This window comes from Saccopteryx leptura, chromosome 6 (genome assembly GCF_036850995.1).
Source record: "Saccopteryx leptura isolate mSacLep1 chromosome 6, mSacLep1_pri_phased_curated, whole genome shotgun sequence".
Lineage (NCBI taxonomy): Eukaryota > Metazoa > Chordata > Mammalia > Chiroptera > Emballonuridae > Saccopteryx > Saccopteryx leptura.
Window position 1 is genome coordinate 130724432 of NC_089508.1, and position 17888 is coordinate 130742319.

The following is a 17888-nucleotide window of genomic DNA, read 5'->3' on the forward strand; positions in this document are numbered from 1 at the left end:
CAGGCACTGAGGGATGGATCCATGGCCTCTGCCTAAAGCACTAAGAAGAGCTCTGTTGCTGAGCAACAGAGCAACACTCCAGATGGGCAAAGCATTACCCCCTTCTGGGCTTGCCAAGTGGATCCTGGTAGGAGCGTATGTGGGAGTCTGTCTCTGTCTCCTCTTCTCTCTCTGAATTAAAAAAAAAGGAAAAGAAAATCACAGTTGTTGGTCAAGTAAGCTCGTAAATATAATATATATGTTTGCTCGCCTGACCAGGCGGTGGCGCAGTGGATAGAGCGTCAAACTGGGATGCAGAGGACCCAGGTTCGAGACCCTGAGGTCGCCAGCTTGAGCGTGGGCTCATCTGGCTTGAGCAAAAAGCTCACCAGCTTGGACACAAGGTTGCTGGCTTGAGCAAGGGGTTACTCGGTCTGCTGAAGGCCCACGGTCAAGGCACATATGAGAAAGCAATCAATGAACAACTAAGGTGTCGCAACAAAAACTGATGATTGATGCTTCTCATCTCTCTCCATTCTTGTCTGTCTCTATCTATCCCTCTCTCTGACTCTCTCTGTCTCTGTAAAAAAAAATAATAATAATAATATATATATATTGTTGGGCAGATAAAATATATTATGCTCACTTTGTTAAAGACGGCGCTGCCCATGAGGAAGCCGTCGCCCAGGTGATATTAATGTGTGTCTCTGTGCGCAGGTAGAATCCTTGTAGCCTGGGGCTTGGTTTTGGGATTAAGCCTTTCCCACCCGTTTTGATGTGGGGTGGTACAATCCAATCATGCCTCAGAAAAGTGACTTTGTATTAGACTTCCCTATTTTGCATATCGGATTAAGAGTTTGGATTTCTACACTATAAAATGGGGATGGAGCGGGAGTTTGCTCTCTTGGTTCCTGGGATGATTAGCATGAGATAGCAGAGGGAGCAGAACAGAGAACAGCGGAAAGAGGCCATGTGGCCAGGAGAAGCAGCCAAGATGGCGGAGTGCTGAGTGAGATGTCAGTTTGTGTAGTTTGTGCAGAGTTTGTATCTGGGATAAGGAAGGAGATGGGGAACTGAGGAGAATAAGGCTGGTGAGCTAGAAACCTTTGATTCTAGGAAACTCGGATAAGTCAGTGGCTTTGTGAGCACTGAATGTAAGTGGGTTTTGGAGCCCAGTGTGTGTTTTTACTTGCCCGCCAGGTGCAAGCTAGAATTAAAGAAGATGGCTCATCAGTTTTTGGCTCCCTTGTTTCTTTACCGACTGTCCGAATCCAATGCGAACCTGCATGGGCCAGGCTGCTCTGATGGTGGCCGTGGCCACTGGCTTTACATATATATATATATATATATATATATATATATATATATATATGTTTGCTCACTTATAGTTTACATTGGGTGTGGGGGACAGGGTGTAAGCAGGAAGGGTCATTATAGCCTAAGGCTTAGTTTTAAGACTAAGCTTTTCCCACCCTTTTAATACTAAGGTCTTTTCAAAACTAAGCTTTTCCACACAGCCTTGACTGTTGCATGATGCGGGGTGTTGCACTCTCATGAGGAATCCCATTATGCCTCAGATAAGTGACTTTGTATCAGAGATTTTCTTGTTTGCATATTGGATTAAAGGTTTTGATTTCTACACTATAAAATGGGGCAGAGGAGTCTATGCTGGGGGAGAGCAGAGAAAGGCCACGTGGAGGAGAGGAGAAGCAGCCAAGATGGCAGAATGCTAAAGGAGAAGCCAGTTTGTGCAGAGAGAAGGAGATGAGGAACAGAGGTGAATAAGGCTGGTGAGATAGAAATCTTTGATTCTAGGAAACTCTTATAAGTCAGTGGCTTTGGAAGCCCTGAATGGAAAGGGAGATGTTTTTCCACTGTGTGTGTTTCTTGCCCACCGGGTGCAAGCTAGGATTAAAGCTAATGGCCCACCAGTTCTTGGCTCTGTTGTTTCATTACCGAATTACAACAGTGAAATGGGCTACTCTGATGAAAATTAAAATAAGAAATAATGTTGAGCCCTGGCTGGGTAGCTCAGTCGGTTAAAGCATTGTCTAGATATGTCAAGTTTGCGAGTTTCATACCCAGTCAGGGCACATACAAGATTCAACCAGTGCATGCAGAAATAAGTAAAATTAATGTGTGTGTCTCTCTCTCCCCCTTCCTCTTTCTCTAAAATTAGTTTTTAAAAAATCATGTTGCCTGACCAGGTGGTGGGACAGTAAATAGAGCATTGGCCTGATATGCTGAGGACCCAAGCTCAAAACCCTGAGGTTGTCACCAGCTTGAGCACTGAATCACATGCTTGAGTGTGGGATCACAGATGTAAAGCCAGTAGACACGACCACCATCACAGCTGCTTGGCCTGTACAGGTTCACATTTGATTTGGACAGACGGTAATGAAACAACGGAGCCAAGAACTGGTGGGCCATTAGTTTTAATCCTAGCTTGCACCTAGCGGGTGAGAAATATACACAGTGGGAAAACATTTCCCTTTCCATTTTGGGCTCCCAAAGCCACTGACTTATTCGAGTTTCCTAGAATCAAAGATTTCTACCTCACCAGCCTTATTCACCTCTGTTTTCTATCTCCTTTTCTCTGCACAAACTGGCTTCTCCTTTAGCACTCTGCCATCTTGGTTGCTTCTCCTCTCCTCCATGTGGCCTTTTTCTGCTCTCTTGCAATGCTAGTTTCAGCAACTAAGCAAGAAAGCCCCTGATCTTTCTCATCTTATACTGTAGAAATCCAAACCTTTAAGCCAATCTATAAATAAGGAAGTCTCTGATACAAAGTCACTTATCTGAGGCATAATGGGATTCCTCATGAGAGTGCACCACTCCACATCATGCAATAGTCAAGGGTTCGGGGAAATGCTTAGTCTTAAAACTAAGCCTTAAGCTATAATGACCCTGCCTGCTTAGAGCCTGTACCCTACACCCAACGCAAACTATATAAGTGAGCAAACATATACATCATATTTACAAATTTATTTGACCAACAATAGACATAACGCCATGGTCGCTGGCTTGAGCCCAAAGGTCATTGGCTTGAGTCCAAGTTTGCTGGCTTGAGCAAGGGGTCACTCGCTCTGCTGGATTCCCCCCCCCCCCATCAAGGCACATATAAGAAAACAATCAATCAACAACTAAGATGCCTCAATAAAGAATCAATGCTTCTCATTCTAGCCTGTCTGTGCCTCTCTGAAAAAAAAAAACCCCACAAAAAATCATGTTGAGGTATATCTGGTTCTGAATACAGAAGTGTGGGAAGTATTCCAACTTAGGTTCTTAAGTAATTGGCTGCTTTCGTTCTTTTTTTCCCCTTTCTTTTTAATAGAAGTTGATTGATTGACTGATTTTAGCAAAAGAATGAAAGAAACATCAATTTGTTGTTCACCTATGCATTCATCGGTTGCTTCCATTACCTTGGTGTATCCAGATGATGTCTTAACTGAGTTACCTGGCTAGGGCTGACTGGCTACGTTCTTTCGTTCTTTTAAAGATTTTTGTTGGTCAAATAAGTTTGTAAATTGATATATATGTTTGCTCGCTTATTGTTTGCATTGGGTGTGGGGGATAGGCTGTAAGCAGGAAGGGTCGTTATAGCCTAAGGCTTAGTTTTAAGACTAAGATTTTCCCCACACCCTTGACTATTAATTGCATGATGTGGGGTGGTGCACTCTCATGAGGAATTCCATTATGCCTCAGATAAGTGACTTTGTATCAGAGACTTCCTTGTTTGTATATTGGATTAAAGGTTTTGATTTCTATACTCTAAAGTGGGGCAGACCCGGGAGTTTGCTCACTCCTGGTTCCTGAGATTAGCATTAGAGAGGAGAGCAGAGAAAGGCCACATGGAGGAGGCCAGGAGAAGCAGCCAAGATGGCAGAATGCTAAAGGAGAAGCCAGTTTGTGCAGAGAGGAGATAGGGAACAGAGTGAATAAGGCTGGTAAGCTAGAAACCTTTGATTCTAGGAAACTCGGATAAGTCAGTAGGTCTGTGAGCACTGAATGAGTGAGTTTTGGAGCCCAGTGTGTGTTTTCACTTGCCCACCGGGTGCAAGCTAAGATCAAAGGTAATGGCCCACCAGTTCTTTGCTCTGTTGTTTCATAACCGTCTCTCTGAATCTAATGTGAACCTGCATGGGCCAGGTGGCTGTGATGGTTACCGTGCCTAATGGCTTTACAATTTTTTTATTCATTTTAGAGAAGGGAGAGAGAGAGAGAGAGAAGGGGAGGAGGAGCAGGAAGCATCAACGTGCCCTCATTAGGCAAGCCTGGGGTTTCAAACTGGTGACCTCAGCCTTCTAGGTCAACATTTTATCCATTGCACCACCACCAGTCAGGCGACTGGCTGCTTTCCATCTTGGTAAATATAAGAGAAGTCCCATAGTGTAAGTTAGGTATAAGAAAGGACTTTCCTAAAATGAAACATTCTTACACTGTTCAGCCATCCCAGTATTAAAAATTAAAGAAAAATTTCATCTTTCCTGGATGTTGTTGTAGAGGAACAGTTTCTATGAAAATATTAATTTGAACTCAATTGAATATGAACAATAAGGGGTCACAAAAAAATGGCTGCAGGAATGATTGTCATTTACTAATGGGCTGGATAAGATGTTCTGTTGTAGTTTCCCGAGGCCAGGAGGATGTTCTTACCACTTGACTGCTGGCCTAGGTAATTATTCTGGTATGTGGTGACCTTTCTTTGTTCCTAGAGGTTATGCAGAAGGGCCCTCATGTAATAGTTTCCAGCCAAAAATTTCCCCTAAAACAGGTTCTTAGACTGCTCCTGAAGCTCTGGAGAACTCTTCCTAGTCGATGTGCATGGCAGGTGGCTGACTTTGGAGGCCAGGCTGATGCTTCCTGGTCTGGTGATGTGTTCCTCTACGGTTTAGTGAAATTTGTACATACTCGTAATTCTTGTTTTCTTAGTCTATTGCTTTAACTAGCTATTACTCTAGAGCTCAGGCTGATATTTCTCTGTCTGGTGATGTTGTGTAGCTCATCATTGTGTTTTTTCTCTATTCTACTTTGGGTTACATAAGTTCAAACCCCTTTTGATATTGCCTTATTTTTTATTGTTATTAATAAATTTCTCTCTAATATCCATCCATGAGTAATCGCAACTCTGTACTGTGCCTCCTGCACAGGACAATTGTATATTGTTCTGCTTGAAGGGAGGAGTGGAACTGAGTTAGGACCTGGAAGAAAACCTAATCCAGACTAAACTAAGTAGACATTTTTTTTTTCCAGCCCAGATAGCTGGAAAGCAGAGAGAGGAGCCTGAGGCATGGTTAGGTCCAGAAAATGATGTGCCCAGGATCTGGTGTTTACTTCTCTTTGTGGGCTGAGTTCATTTCCCAAGTCTTTGTTTCAATAGCCCCAGGAAGTTTGATGCCATCTCATTGGTCCACTCCTGTGGCAAGGGGAATGCAGTGGGCTGACTGGTCAGACTGAGTCAGGGAGCTACTCCAAGAATATCAAGGACAGAGTCAGCTCCATCAAAGCTTGTGAACTGAGGAGAGAAGGGTCATTCCCCCAAAGAAAAATTGTTAGCCCTTACCTGGATTTCTTAGTTCAAAATTAGGAGAGGAACTGATTGGCAGGTCTCAGGTCTGGTGCCCACCTGACCCCAAACCCAATCAGATATGGCAGAGGGGAGGTAGGGCTGGGAGTGGGGTCCGTAAGCCTGGTAGGACAGGTTGTCTGGGCTCAGCTCTTTTCTCAGGGTGGTGGTGGGGAGATGTCAACACTAAAGCCTGAGGGCTTCCATGATCCAGTTGATTTCTGCATCTTTTTTGTTTTTTTAAGGTGAGAGGAGGGGAGATAGTGATGCAGACTCGTGCATGCGCCCCACCAGAATCCATGTGGGATAATGCTCAAATCAACCAAGCTATCCTCAATTGAGCCACTGGCTGCAAGAGGGGAAGAGAGAGAGAAGAGGGAGAGGGAGGGGAAGAGAAGCAGATGGTTGCTTTTCCTGTGTGCCCTGACCTGGAATCGGACCTGGGATACCCATACACCCAGCCAATGCTCTATCTACCGGGCCAGGGTCAGGGCCTTCTGCACCATTTTCTGAGTGCTTACTTGTTATGTGACCCATTTTAAACTCACCACAGCCCTTTGGAGATGAAGCTGAAGCCTGTTGCCCAGGCCAACACAGGCAGTAAGTGACTCAAAGGATGCTCAGCTGATTAAATATGGAATTGGCACCTGGGGGAGTCTCAGAAGGGACCACAGCAGGGAGGTGTTGGAGTGGAGGGAGCATAGTGAACGAATGTTTGGTTCAAGTGCCACACCAGGGCTTCACTGACTCCAGATATGGCACCTGTTCCTGGATGGAGTGAGGTTTCTAGAGCTCTACCATCCCTCAGAGCCACCTGGTCCTGCCCTGCTTCCTCCCAGTCCTGTGCTCCCAGTGGGTGACTCGGTACTTTTTTCTGCCTAATCCTCTTCAGGAGTGGGCCTTTGTGTTGCCGATGGGAATGGCCACGTTGGAAGGCTCACAGTCTCCAGTCAGCCATGGAGCTGCTCAAGGTCTTGAGGAATGTTCTAGTATCAGCCCTCCACTCTTCAGGATTTAAGGAGATTTAGGGGCTCCTCCCCACATTTTCAGACCCAAGCCCCATAACAAGGCCTAGGGAACCCTGTCTGGCACCCCCCCCCCCCATAGGCTCCCTTCTTCCTCAACACCCTGTCCAGCCCAGTGGAACACCAGTTACCACTTTCCCATTTAAGCTGCTGCCTCTTTCCAGTAGCCTGCCCAGACTGCCTCTTCGCCTGTTCCAGTTGCCTACTCCTTTAATTTGTGCCACAGCTGGTTGTGAGCTCTTGTCCTGTTTCTGTAGCCCAGAACTTCCACTACGCGGCCCTAAATGCCTGAAGCCTTGGAAAACGTTGGCTGAAGGCGAAGGATTCATCCAGCCACGAATTCATTTAATAGTTCTTGAAGTCGGCTTGTAAACGTCAGTTTGGGGTTGGTCTTGCGCAGGATGCCACTGATACTCAGTAGTAATTGAGATCACCAGCCTCTGCGTAGCAGGGTGATTCCAGACACCAAGACCCAGCTCCAAGGAGAGGCAGGGTCCGGCCTAGCGCGTGTACCCGAGGGGCCACGGCTGGACGGAACCTGCGGTACTTCCGCGCGCCGTGAGACCCAGCAGACGTTCTTGCAAAACGCAATTTGCTTTTTTCACTTCTCAAATGCTTCAAAAATGGCTGCTACCAGCTTCGCTACGGGAGAAACGGCTGATCTGGAGTATAAACTCGGCGCGCAGGGATTTTCTGGACGCTTCGCCACGGGGCACCGCAGGGTTCTGCGAACTGCGCGCGGCAGGAGGAAGGGCAGCACGCCAGAAACACTGTGTCCAGAACGTAAGAGCAACAGTAGTGTCCGCTACTCTGTATCTACGCTGCCTGGGCGCCCTGTCTCAAGCCGGGTTTGGAGCCCGATTTAATGCCCCGCGCAGGCTTTGCTGGGAGGAACCCGGGGGTCACCTAATTCGCCCAGGCTAGGCCTTCCAGGATCAGCACCAATCGCCACATCAACTCTCGGGGGAGGGGAGTTGTCCCAGTCGCAAGGCCGTGTAGGAGGACCAGAACCCCGCTCTCTGCATTGAAGGAGGGCATGGCCACCTCTCAGCTAAAAGGAACACCTCCTCAGGCCCGGATGCTTCAGCCCCGCTGCATTTCGGGCAGAACCCGCCTGGCGCGAGCGGTCTGCAAGCGTGCTCCTGCGCACTCACCCACCGCGCGCAGATTAGCCACAACACCCCGTGCCCGGGCGCACGAAGGCACTCAACGCGGGCCCCAGCGCGCACACGGCGCAGCTCGAGAGCGGAACCGGGACTCGGTCTGGCTTGGGCGGTTCCCGGGGCGGGCTGTGGGGCGGAGCTCGCCGGTCCAGGCGCGCAGGGCCGGGGCGGGTCCGCGCCGCCGCGGTCGGCACCGCTCCGCCCTCAGCTCCGCCGTTCGCTAGGTTTCCTGCGCTGCAGCCGCCGCCGTATCCGCCACCGAACCCGCCGCCACCGCCGCTGAGGTAGGCGCAGCAGCGACGGGTCGGGGCTCTGCCAGCGCCGCGGGCGGTGCACTGGGCCCCTAGGGAGCTGAGGGGGAGAGGATGGGGGAAGCACAGGCGTGGGAGCGAGGACGGCCCGCGCGGGCCAGCATGGGAGCGAGGACGGCCCGCGCGGGCCTGGCAGGTCAGCGGCGGGCAGAGCAGGCCGCGCGGGCGGGCGGCCAGCCGGCCCGGGTTCGGGAGCGGGAGGCCGGACCTCGGAGGCTCCTGAGGTTGGGGGCTAAAGCCCGCGGGCGCTTGCTGGTGGAGGAGCACAGGCGTTAAGTGGAGGCCCGGCCGGTGACAGGTCTAGGTGACCTTCGGCTGCGCCCTCTGGCTCTCAGTCGCGCCAGCGCGAGTCGTGCAGGGACTCACCCACCACCCACGCTCGCCGGGTCGAGCTTACGGACCCGTGCCGGCCACGCTGTCGCCGCGGTTGTGAGCTCATGTAACGCCTGTGGCCCGGCGCCCCCAGTCCTTTACGCCCTGTCTGGTCCACGCCGGGAGAAGCTGGTGCCTGGCACTGTCCGTGCGTGCCAGCGCCATTTGGGCGGAACAGGCCGAGAGTCGACTTAGGCCGCAGGGGCCGGGGGCCGGGTCCCGGGTCCCGGGGGTAGGGCCTGGGAAAAGGTTAGCCTAGGAAAAGAAGGCCCCGCAGAGCGGTGTGGCCTCTGTCCTTTGGAAGGACTTCTGTTTGGGTCCTTCATTCATTAACCAAATATAGCAGTGCATTCAGAAAACTGGTTCTGAGCCCTTTGGATTTGGGGCCTGCAGCCCTAGTGACTTGTCTGAGGTCGCATAGCTGGGAGGATACCACACACCTCAGTTTCCCCATCTGTGGAATGAATGGGAGCAAGTACACCTCTTCTTTGTTGGGTGTTTGGGAAGAATAAAATGAATTAAATGAACGTGAAGCCTTCAGAACAGTGCCTGGTGAGGAGAAGGTTTGGTTAGAAGCCTCTAACACTTACCTTTGAGGCTTTTTTGGGAGGATGTGGCCCATCCCCAGACTGGTTTACGGTGTCTTGGAAAGGGTTCAATAAACATAGCAGCTGTTATTTTAAACATTAGGTATTATTAAGCATTTGTGTGCCAGATATTGAGAAATTTTCGGGATATTCACTAAAAAATCCTTTAAGTTCACAGACAGACAGGGTCAGGCTGGAGCAAGCAGGAAGTTGAATGTGGGTGTAGACCTGCTGAGCCTTGGTCTGTTCCACCCCAGGCCCTCATCCCCTTGACCATTTTCTCCAGAGGACATAGAGAAATGGGCTCCTTTGCCTAATACGCTGTTGGCAAGGCCAGGGCAGACTGCCTGGGGCTTGTTGTCTTTCTCTCCACTCCAGCTCTGGACTGAGTTTCTACCCCAGCAGGCTTAAGCCCTATGCAGTTTTGTTTTTAGTACCTGAGATGGTGCCACCTGGCACACAGTAGGCACTTGAGAAGGGTCTGTGTGGGGTAAATACACTTGCTTTTGATCTAAGAGTTGCCTTTTTTGACAGGGTAGGTTTTACCATTCCAGCATGTGGCTTATAGTAGGTGCTCATTAAGTATTTGTAGAATTGTTAAATGGTATATGTGGTGGCTACAGGCCTAGACCATGGTCCGTTGATCCAGGATATCCTTTTTGTGGGACCCACACATCCCATTCAGTTCCAGGAAATAGCCTCGCGTAGCAGAGCGCTGCAACAGTTTGTACAGCCCAAGAACAGTGAGAGGCAAAACGTTCTTATTTGAAACAACTGCTTTAAATGTGTCATCTTCATTCTGTGACTTCCGAAGTCCTGTGGGAAACTTGTTGAACTGGTGTTTCTGGGCTTGCAGGGGAGGGTAACATGGGTGAATGGGAATTCTAAAGGCCTTGGGCCTGGTGCCTTTTTTCTCTCTGATGGTTTCTGCTGGATTTGACCTGAATAAAGAGCTTGACCCTGGGGAAGGGGGCTGCTCTCAGTTGATTACTTAGTTTTATTTCTGCTAGTCCATAGGCTATAGGCAAGGGCTATTTATAGAGACAAACATAGGAGCTGGGGAAACCATATATACTGCTCACAAAAATTAGGGAATATTTCAAAATTAATATGAAGCGATAAAATATCCTCTAATTTTTGTGAGCAGTATAGTAAGTTGTTGCTTGTGGACCTCTGTTCTGGCTAAATACTAAGCACATTTGGACAGTGACCTTCTCGCTGGTGATAATGGGCTACCTTTACTGGTAAAATGCTCCTGAGGCACTGAGGTCTGCTTTGCCCTTGATGGCATTTCTCACAGTGTGACATCTTTGGTGGCAGTGACAGAGACATATGTGTGGCTGAAAGCCAGTCAAGCCAGGAGGCAGCCCCTCAGTGTTCTGAGAGTGTGTGGCCTTGGGCACCCCCCAGACTGTGCTGGTAGCCACTGAAGAAAGGTGGATGGTTGGATCTTCAGCTGGGCCTGAGCACAGTGCTCTCAGGAATTGGGGCTCTTTAACCAGGACTGTGCTGGAGAGTCCTGGAGAGCAGGTGAGCATGCAGCACAGCTCTGACATGAGTCACAGGGTTAGTTCAGGGCAAGTCACTTTCTCTGTTCCTCAGTTTCTCCACTGTAAAAGTGTGCTGGCCATCCTCACACTCACTTTTTATTGAGGGCCTGCTCAGCATTGCCCTGGGGTATTGACTTATGTTGTCTGACATTGACCCCACCATCTTACAAGCCCTGAGATAGAGGTACTACTGTTTTCATTTCACAGGTCAGAAGGTTTGAGCACAGAGAAGTGAGGTGACCATCCAAGGTCACACAGCTCAGGGAGTGGAGCTAGGCCCTTCACACTGCAGTTGTCACTGCAGGGGTCCATTGTGAGGAGCTAATAGATGCAAACTCCTTTTGAAAAGTAGAATTTGCTGTTCAGAGGGGAAGTCATTCTTTTAACACTGATCAGAGCAAGTGTGCCCATAGTTGTGTGTAGACTAGCTGTGCATGGACAGCTAGTTAGTGGAGTCACCCCTATTTGTTGCAAGGTCAGTGGCTCTGGGTGTCTCTCAGAAGGGTCAGTTTTCCTGGGATGAGGTAGGAGGCATTCTTCCAGGAGCTGGCTGGACAATATTCAGCTAAACAATACCTCATTATGGTCAGGGAGACTCTGGACCCTGTGGTTCGGGGTGACCTTTCAGCAGCCTGCGCAGCAGGCCGGCCCTTGTATAGTAAGAAATATGTACAGTGGAAGCCTGTAATAACTTACATTGCTTGTTGCCCCCCCCCACCAGGCACCAGCGGCTGTACTAAGTGCTTTACATTAATCTGAGTCATCCCTCCCAATGATGCTGAATTGGGTATTCTTTTTCCATATCAGAGCTGAGGGAAAATTGAGGTGCAGATAGGCTGTAACTTGCCTGTGGTCACATATCAGAAATTGGTAGGGTGGGATTTGAACTCAGGGCTGCTTGACTCCCGAGTCCACCTGCCCAAGCACTGTCTATTTTAATCCTGGTGGGTCAAGCTAGGTGTGAGGATCCAGGGAACTTGAAGTGTCAGAGATCAGGCAGGAGACCTGGGTGTGCCTGGGACCCCGACCTTAGCATGCTGCATGCCAGCCCAGGCCTTCTCTTTTTGACGGGTGGGTGGGCAGCCTGCTCCCAAGTCAGCTACGTTCTTCTATGGCTTGTGGAAAGCTGTGCAGGTGGTGGCCCGACTCCCAGTGTGTTTTAAAATAGAAGAAACTCCTGGAAAGCTGGACTGCCCTGCCTGAGACTGATGTGGAAGAGGGAAGGGAGGACAGCTGCACTGGGAACACAGACTGCTTCCAGAGCATGGGAAGTGGGTTTTGCCAGCATCCTGGAGACCCAAGCAGGGGTTGTTCTCCTGGGCTTCCTCTTCCTGGTGAGAAAGTTGGGGTGGAGTATGTGGGGAGGCTCCTGATGGGCTGGCCCTACCGGTTGGCTTTCAGAGCTGGGCTGGCTGCCTCCTGGGGAGGTTGCTTTTTCTAGTCCCCAGACTTAAGCAGAGGTGCTTTTGCACTAATCCCTGGTTGGTCTGATGTTCCTCCTACTGGCTGGTCCAGTTCTTCCCTGACAAACCACCTGGAATACAGCCGAGCCAAAGGCTTCCTACAGTTCTCCCTTCCCAGGGGGAATTGGGGATGGTGATGGTGATGATTGCCTTGTTGGTCAAGGTCCTTGCAGGAATCAGATACACAACACACATGGGGAAATTTAAAAAAAAAAGCATAACAAAGGGATCATTTGCAAAGGTGTGTGTAGAAGGTGGGGCACCAGACTAGGGGTATGGCCCCAGGGGTCCTTTGAAATTGGGAAAGGCCCTTTGGCAGGAGCTGTGGACTTGGGTGGTGAAAACTAGTCACTGCCCATTTCTGTCTAGCAGGGAGGGAGGCTGGGGATGAGTGCCCCAACCTCACTCCCATCTTCTGCTGTTGTTTCAGGTTGCCAAACCAACCTGAGCCCGTTGATAATCCACAATGATTAGGTCTTGGGACACAGAACAGGATGGAAGAGGAAAGTGGATCTGGAGAGGCAAACAAAGGCTATCCAGAATAATGGGTTGTGGTTCCCACTGCCATTCACTGAATGCTTACTGTGTATTAGACATTCCTGTGTGTCCTATTAGCTCAGTCCTTGTATCAGCTCTGGTGGAAAGGCACTTTTTTTTTTTTTTTTTTTGAGAGTGGCAGAGAGTAAGAGAGAGAGAGACAGGAGCATCGAGCTGCTCCTGTATGTGTCCTGACCAGGAACTCAAACTGACAAACTTCACGTTCTGGGACAATGCTCTACTCAACTGAACTATCTGGCCAGGGCTTAATTTTTATTGATATTTTAGAGAGACAGAGAGAGGAAGGGAGAGAAAAGGGTGGGGGAAGGGAAGCATTTGTTGCACTCACTATGCTTTTTTTTTTCTTCTTGGAGACAGACAGATGGTTGGACAGGTAGGAAAGGAGAGAGATAAGAAGCATCAACTCTTAAGTTGTGGTACCTTAGTTGTTCACTGACTGCTTTCTCATACGTGACATGATGATGGGGGAGGATGGCTCCAGCTGAGCTAGTGATCCCTTGCCCAAGCCAGCAACCTTGGGCTTCAAGCCAGTGACCTTTGGGCCCAAGCCAGCAACTTGGGGGTCATGTCTATGATCCCACGCTCAAGCCAGCGACCTTGGGGTTTCGAACCTAGGTCCTCAGTGTCCCAGGTAACATTCTGTCCACTGCGCCACCACCTAGTCAGGCAGTAATGCATTTTTTTTTCCTTTTAATTTTTTATTTTATTTTATTTATTCATTTTAGAGAGGAGAGAGAGAGAGACAGAGAGAGGAGAGAGAGACAGGGGAGAGGAGCTGGAAGCATCAACTCCCATATGTGCCTTGACCAGGCAAGCCCAGGGTTTCAAACCGCCGACCTCAGCATTTCCAGGTCGACGCTTTTTACACTGCGCCACCACAGGTCAGGCTCAAGTAATGCATTTTTTAAGTTGCTTCCCATGTGTACCCTTACTGGGGATTGAACCCACACCGTGTTATTTCAGGACAATGCTTTTAACCAAATTAGGTAACTGGCCAAGGCACTATTGTTAGCCCCATTTTATAGATGAGGAAAATGAGACCTTGGGGCTCTGGCCATTTAGCTTAGTCAGTTAGAGCATCATCCCGATATGCAAGGGTTCTGAGTTCCCCAGTCAGGGCGCATACAGGAATCAGCCAATGAGTGCATAAATAGATGGAACAACAGGTTGATGCTCCTCTCTCTCCCTTACTCTCACTCTAAAAAAAAATAAAAAGAGAGAGACCCAGGGAATATAAGTTATAAGCGGGCTGGCACTGGTTAGAACCTCTGCAGTCCTGCTCCTTCCAGCAGTCACTGTGTCCTGCTGCCAGAGCACCCTGATGGGCTAGGTGCCTGTGGCAGGTTCTCCTGGTATTTAGTCCTAGCCCTGGGATACCCTTGCTCTTGAAGATGCCTTTCAACCCACTGTTACCTGTGTTCAGAAGACTTTTCCTCCCAGCTGTTCATGACTGAGCTTTGGGGACCATGGCCACCCTGTTCCCTGTGCCAACTGTGGCAGTGGTTTTGGCTCTTTGAGGGCACCAGGGTTCCACTGCTTGGATCCTCCTCTGGGAGTCTCTACAGAGGAAGAGCATACTCAACTGGGGACCTGGGGTGCTGGTGCAGGAGTGAGCCTGCGCTTCTCCGTGGCCCTGCGGGCTGCCCTGCCTGCTGGTTAGGCTGAGAGGGAAGGAGGCTCTGAACAAATACTGCAAGCCATTCTCATGCACCTTGAAGTCAGTGGGTTCTGCCCTGCTCCTGCCTTCTGGGCTGGGTGGCCAAAGCCACAGGTGGTCACCTGGGGGTAGACTGTGGCCTCAACTGGCCTTGTCACACTGCCATCTCACTGTGGTTTAAATCTGTTCTTGGAACCAGTATTGACACCTTTTATTAGGTAGCTTTTCCTTCTGTCACTCTTGCTGCAACTGCCTTTCATAATGTGACTTATGCCATGCAGAGGCAATGTGGCTCCATTTTGACACATTAAATATGAAAATCCTATTTCCACTTCACTCCTCCCCTAAGCCTCTTGTCCTTTCCAGAAGGAAGAAGTAGCTCTGAGGCAGCCACATTTGCAGCTTAGCGGGGATCCTTCTGCAGGCTTCTCCCTTCATTCACAAATGTGTGAACATGTGAAGGTGTGGATGTGAGAAGGTTTTCTTCTAATTCCATGGAACTACAAATTCTCTATTACTTGCTTTTTCACTTAACATCATAGATAGCTTTGTGTGGCACCAGGTATATTCACCTCATTCTTTTTGCTTTCCACATGGTGCTTCTTAGTTTGCAAGTACCTTAATTTTTAGTCATTCATTTTTCTATTGATGGACATTTAGATTGCTTATGTTTTTTGTTTGTTTTTTAAGCGAGAGAGAGACAAGAAGGGAGCGTAATGAAAAGCACCAACTTGTAGTTGTATCACTTTAGTTGTTTATTGATTGCTTTTTATACGTGCCTTGACTGGGGGGGGGGGGGGCTCAAGCCAAGCCAGTGACCTTTGGGCTCAAGTCAGCCACCATGGGATTGTGTCGATGATCCCATACTCAAGTTGATGACCCTGCGCTCAAGCTGGTGAGCCTATGCGCAAACAGGTGACCTTGGGGTTTCAAACCTGGGACCCGCTGGGACCTCAGTATCTCTTACCAACACTCTATTCACTGTGCTACCAGGTCAGGCAGGTTGCTTTTCGGTTTTGTGTTACAATTAACACTGCCGTGAACATCCTCATGTACCCATCTTTGGGTGCCATGGGGACAGTGTTGGGTGGGTCTCTAGCAGTAGAATTGCCCCGAGGATTAATGCATGTCCACTTAGGTGCTGCCAGCAATTGTCTCTAAAAGGGCTGTACTATACCCAGTGCTCCCACTTGGCATGAATGGGAGAGCCCATTTTTCACTCCAGTAGTCGATATTGTTACTGACATTTTTGCCAGTCTCTTGGTTGAGTGAGCTGCCCAAGCACAGGCATGTCAGTCACCCCAAAGTGGCTCCCCAGGGCACTTAAATAAAGTCCACGCTTGGTTGTCAGTTCAGCGTGGCAGGGCTCTCTGCCTGCCAGCCTACCTGGTCCTTCTCAGGCCACGGTGGGAGTAGGGTGTGTCGTGGGTCTCCCTGTTCCTTTTCCTTGGTGCTGCTGCTGCTTCCTGGTTTCATTGTCATCTACTTAGTCCTTGTCAGGTACCTCGTTTCTGTTTTTTTTCCTCCTATAGAAACACTTTGATGCTCATTATGCATTTATTCATAAAATAGACATTTATACTGAATACGTACTATGTGCTAGGCCTTGATATCTTTATGCACATAACTTTTTCCAAGTTTTGGGTGAATTTATGCATGGCAGGCTCTGCGATGCTTTAGGTTCCAGGGTGTGATTGGGGGTGGGTGTGCTTTTGTGGGAGTATTAGGGGTGCTCGGGGCAGAGGGCAGAGCAGCTGTCCCTGCCATGCAAGGAGGACATGTCCCCCTAAGAAGGAGGTTATGTCACCATGCTGGGCGATACACTATCTCTCCCCTCTGAGCTTCCAGTGCCTGGATTTTCATTCCTGAGCTGGAGTGAGCTTACATAATTGTTCAAGGTCAGCCAGGGAATGTTAGGTAGGTAGGCTGGCAGGTAGTGGCAGGGAACCAGGGACTCCTGTCTTCTGGTGTGATTTATTGGTCCTTCTCAAAGTCATCAGACTTCAGGCAGGTGTGCTTGCTCAGCTGGCCCTGCCCATCCCTCACTTCCCACTTATCCCTAGGAACTGTGCTTCTAGGCCTGGGGTCCTGCCTTCCCTACACAGCCTTCTAATTTCCCTCTGTCCAGGGCTGGCTGTTTTACCTATGTCAGGGGGCCCTGCCTCATGTACAGCCCCTGGAGGCTGGACTTCTGAAGACACGTGGGGTGGACCTTGTAGGGCAGTGGTTCTCAACCTTTCTAATGCCATATAGTTCCTCATGTTGCGGTGACCCCAAACCAAAAAATAATTTTGGTGGCTACTTCATAACTGTAATTTTGCTACAGTTATGATTCGGAATGTAAATACCTGATATGCATTATGTATTTTCCGATGGCTTTAGGCAACCCCGCCGGGGTCGCAGCCCACAGGTTGAGAACCGCTGTTGTAAGGACAGACCGATGGTGAGCTGATCAGGGCAGAGGGAGGGCCCAGGGCCAGGTTCAGCCTCCAGGTTAGCACACGCCAGGAATTAAATGAGAGCAGAATGCTGAATTCTCTTCCCTCCTGTATTGGCCTGAAAACATGAATAGAATCATTTCTCCAATAAAATTGTTCTCAGAGTGGGTGCTGAGAACTGTGTACAATGGGCATTCTCTGGCTCATGATAGGTAAGTTTCTCAGACAGGCAGAGCGGCCCCAGGCCTTCCCAGATGAATGCAGCAGGAGATGGGGTGTGCAAGAAGAGCAGGCACCTTCGTGAGAGGGTTGGAGTCTTCCTGCCCCTTGGCTGCTGTTTCCTTCGGTCCAGCGGTGGGATTGGTGCCAAGCTGAAGCCACAGGAGAGCCTGACCTTCCTCGAGCTCCCTCTGCTATCCTGGCTCCCTTGTCCTTGGGGGGGCAAGCTCCTTAGTGGTCCTGCACTTAGGGTGATTTTGCTGTGCATCAAGTGCTTTCTGACAGGTGGCTTTGCCTGTTTGGACTTGGGGATTAGTGATGAGAGAGGGCATTTGGGGAACATTGAATGATGAATGTTCTGCCTTTTCCCCGGGGGACGACCTGTCCAGATGTGAAAGCTGCTGTCTTGTGAGGCTGGACCCAGAGCCAGAGGAGGGTACTTGGGAAGGCCCTGGCCCCTGGGTGCAGGGAGGTCTTAGCAGACCCAGAGATAATGCCACTGGCCTGCTCTCCCCATCCTCCAGGGCTGAGTTTGGGGCCCAGCTGGGGAGGAGGCAGCACTGAAGAGGATGCTCAGTCCATGGGGACCTGTTAGTGTGTGGGGGTGGAGAATGCCTTGGGAGGCTTGCCAAGATGTTCTGCAAGTTTACTTGGGCTGTGTTACCTCAGCCTTCTGTTTAGGTTGTTCCATCACTTCCCCTTGGGGGTGGGGTTGGGCATGGTGGGACATATGCCTTAGGCTGGGGGTATTTTAGAGGACCTGTTAGGTGGTCTCCTGGTCTGTCCCAGAGGTAGGTGTGCCTATGAAGTTTGTTTGGGGTGCAAAGGGAGTCTCCATACTTGAAAGAGCCTACAAGGGAAGCTTAAAATGGATCTTCCCCCCATGTTCTTTGTGCCCTGACCCTAATGTGGACTGAGCTGCCTATGGTTCCAGACTGATCATGTGTAAGAACAGCAACAAAAATAGGAGAGTGTAAACAGCTCACTAGGCAGCTCCTCT

At 49.6% G+C, this 17888-nt stretch overlaps 1 protein-coding gene across 2 annotated transcripts in view; it reads left to right on the forward strand.

Moving 5' to 3' along the window:
- Window positions 1–7869: 7869 nt before the first annotated feature.
- VDAC1 (voltage dependent anion channel 1) overlaps window positions 7870–17888 on the forward strand; it is a 29107-nt gene continuing 19088 nt past the window's right edge. For both annotated transcript variants that reach the window (XM_066341601.1, XM_066341602.1), the window contains exon 1: window positions 7870–8017. The gene's annotated coding sequence lies outside the window, so the exon portion shown is untranslated. The remainder of the gene's footprint in view (window positions 8018–17888) is intronic.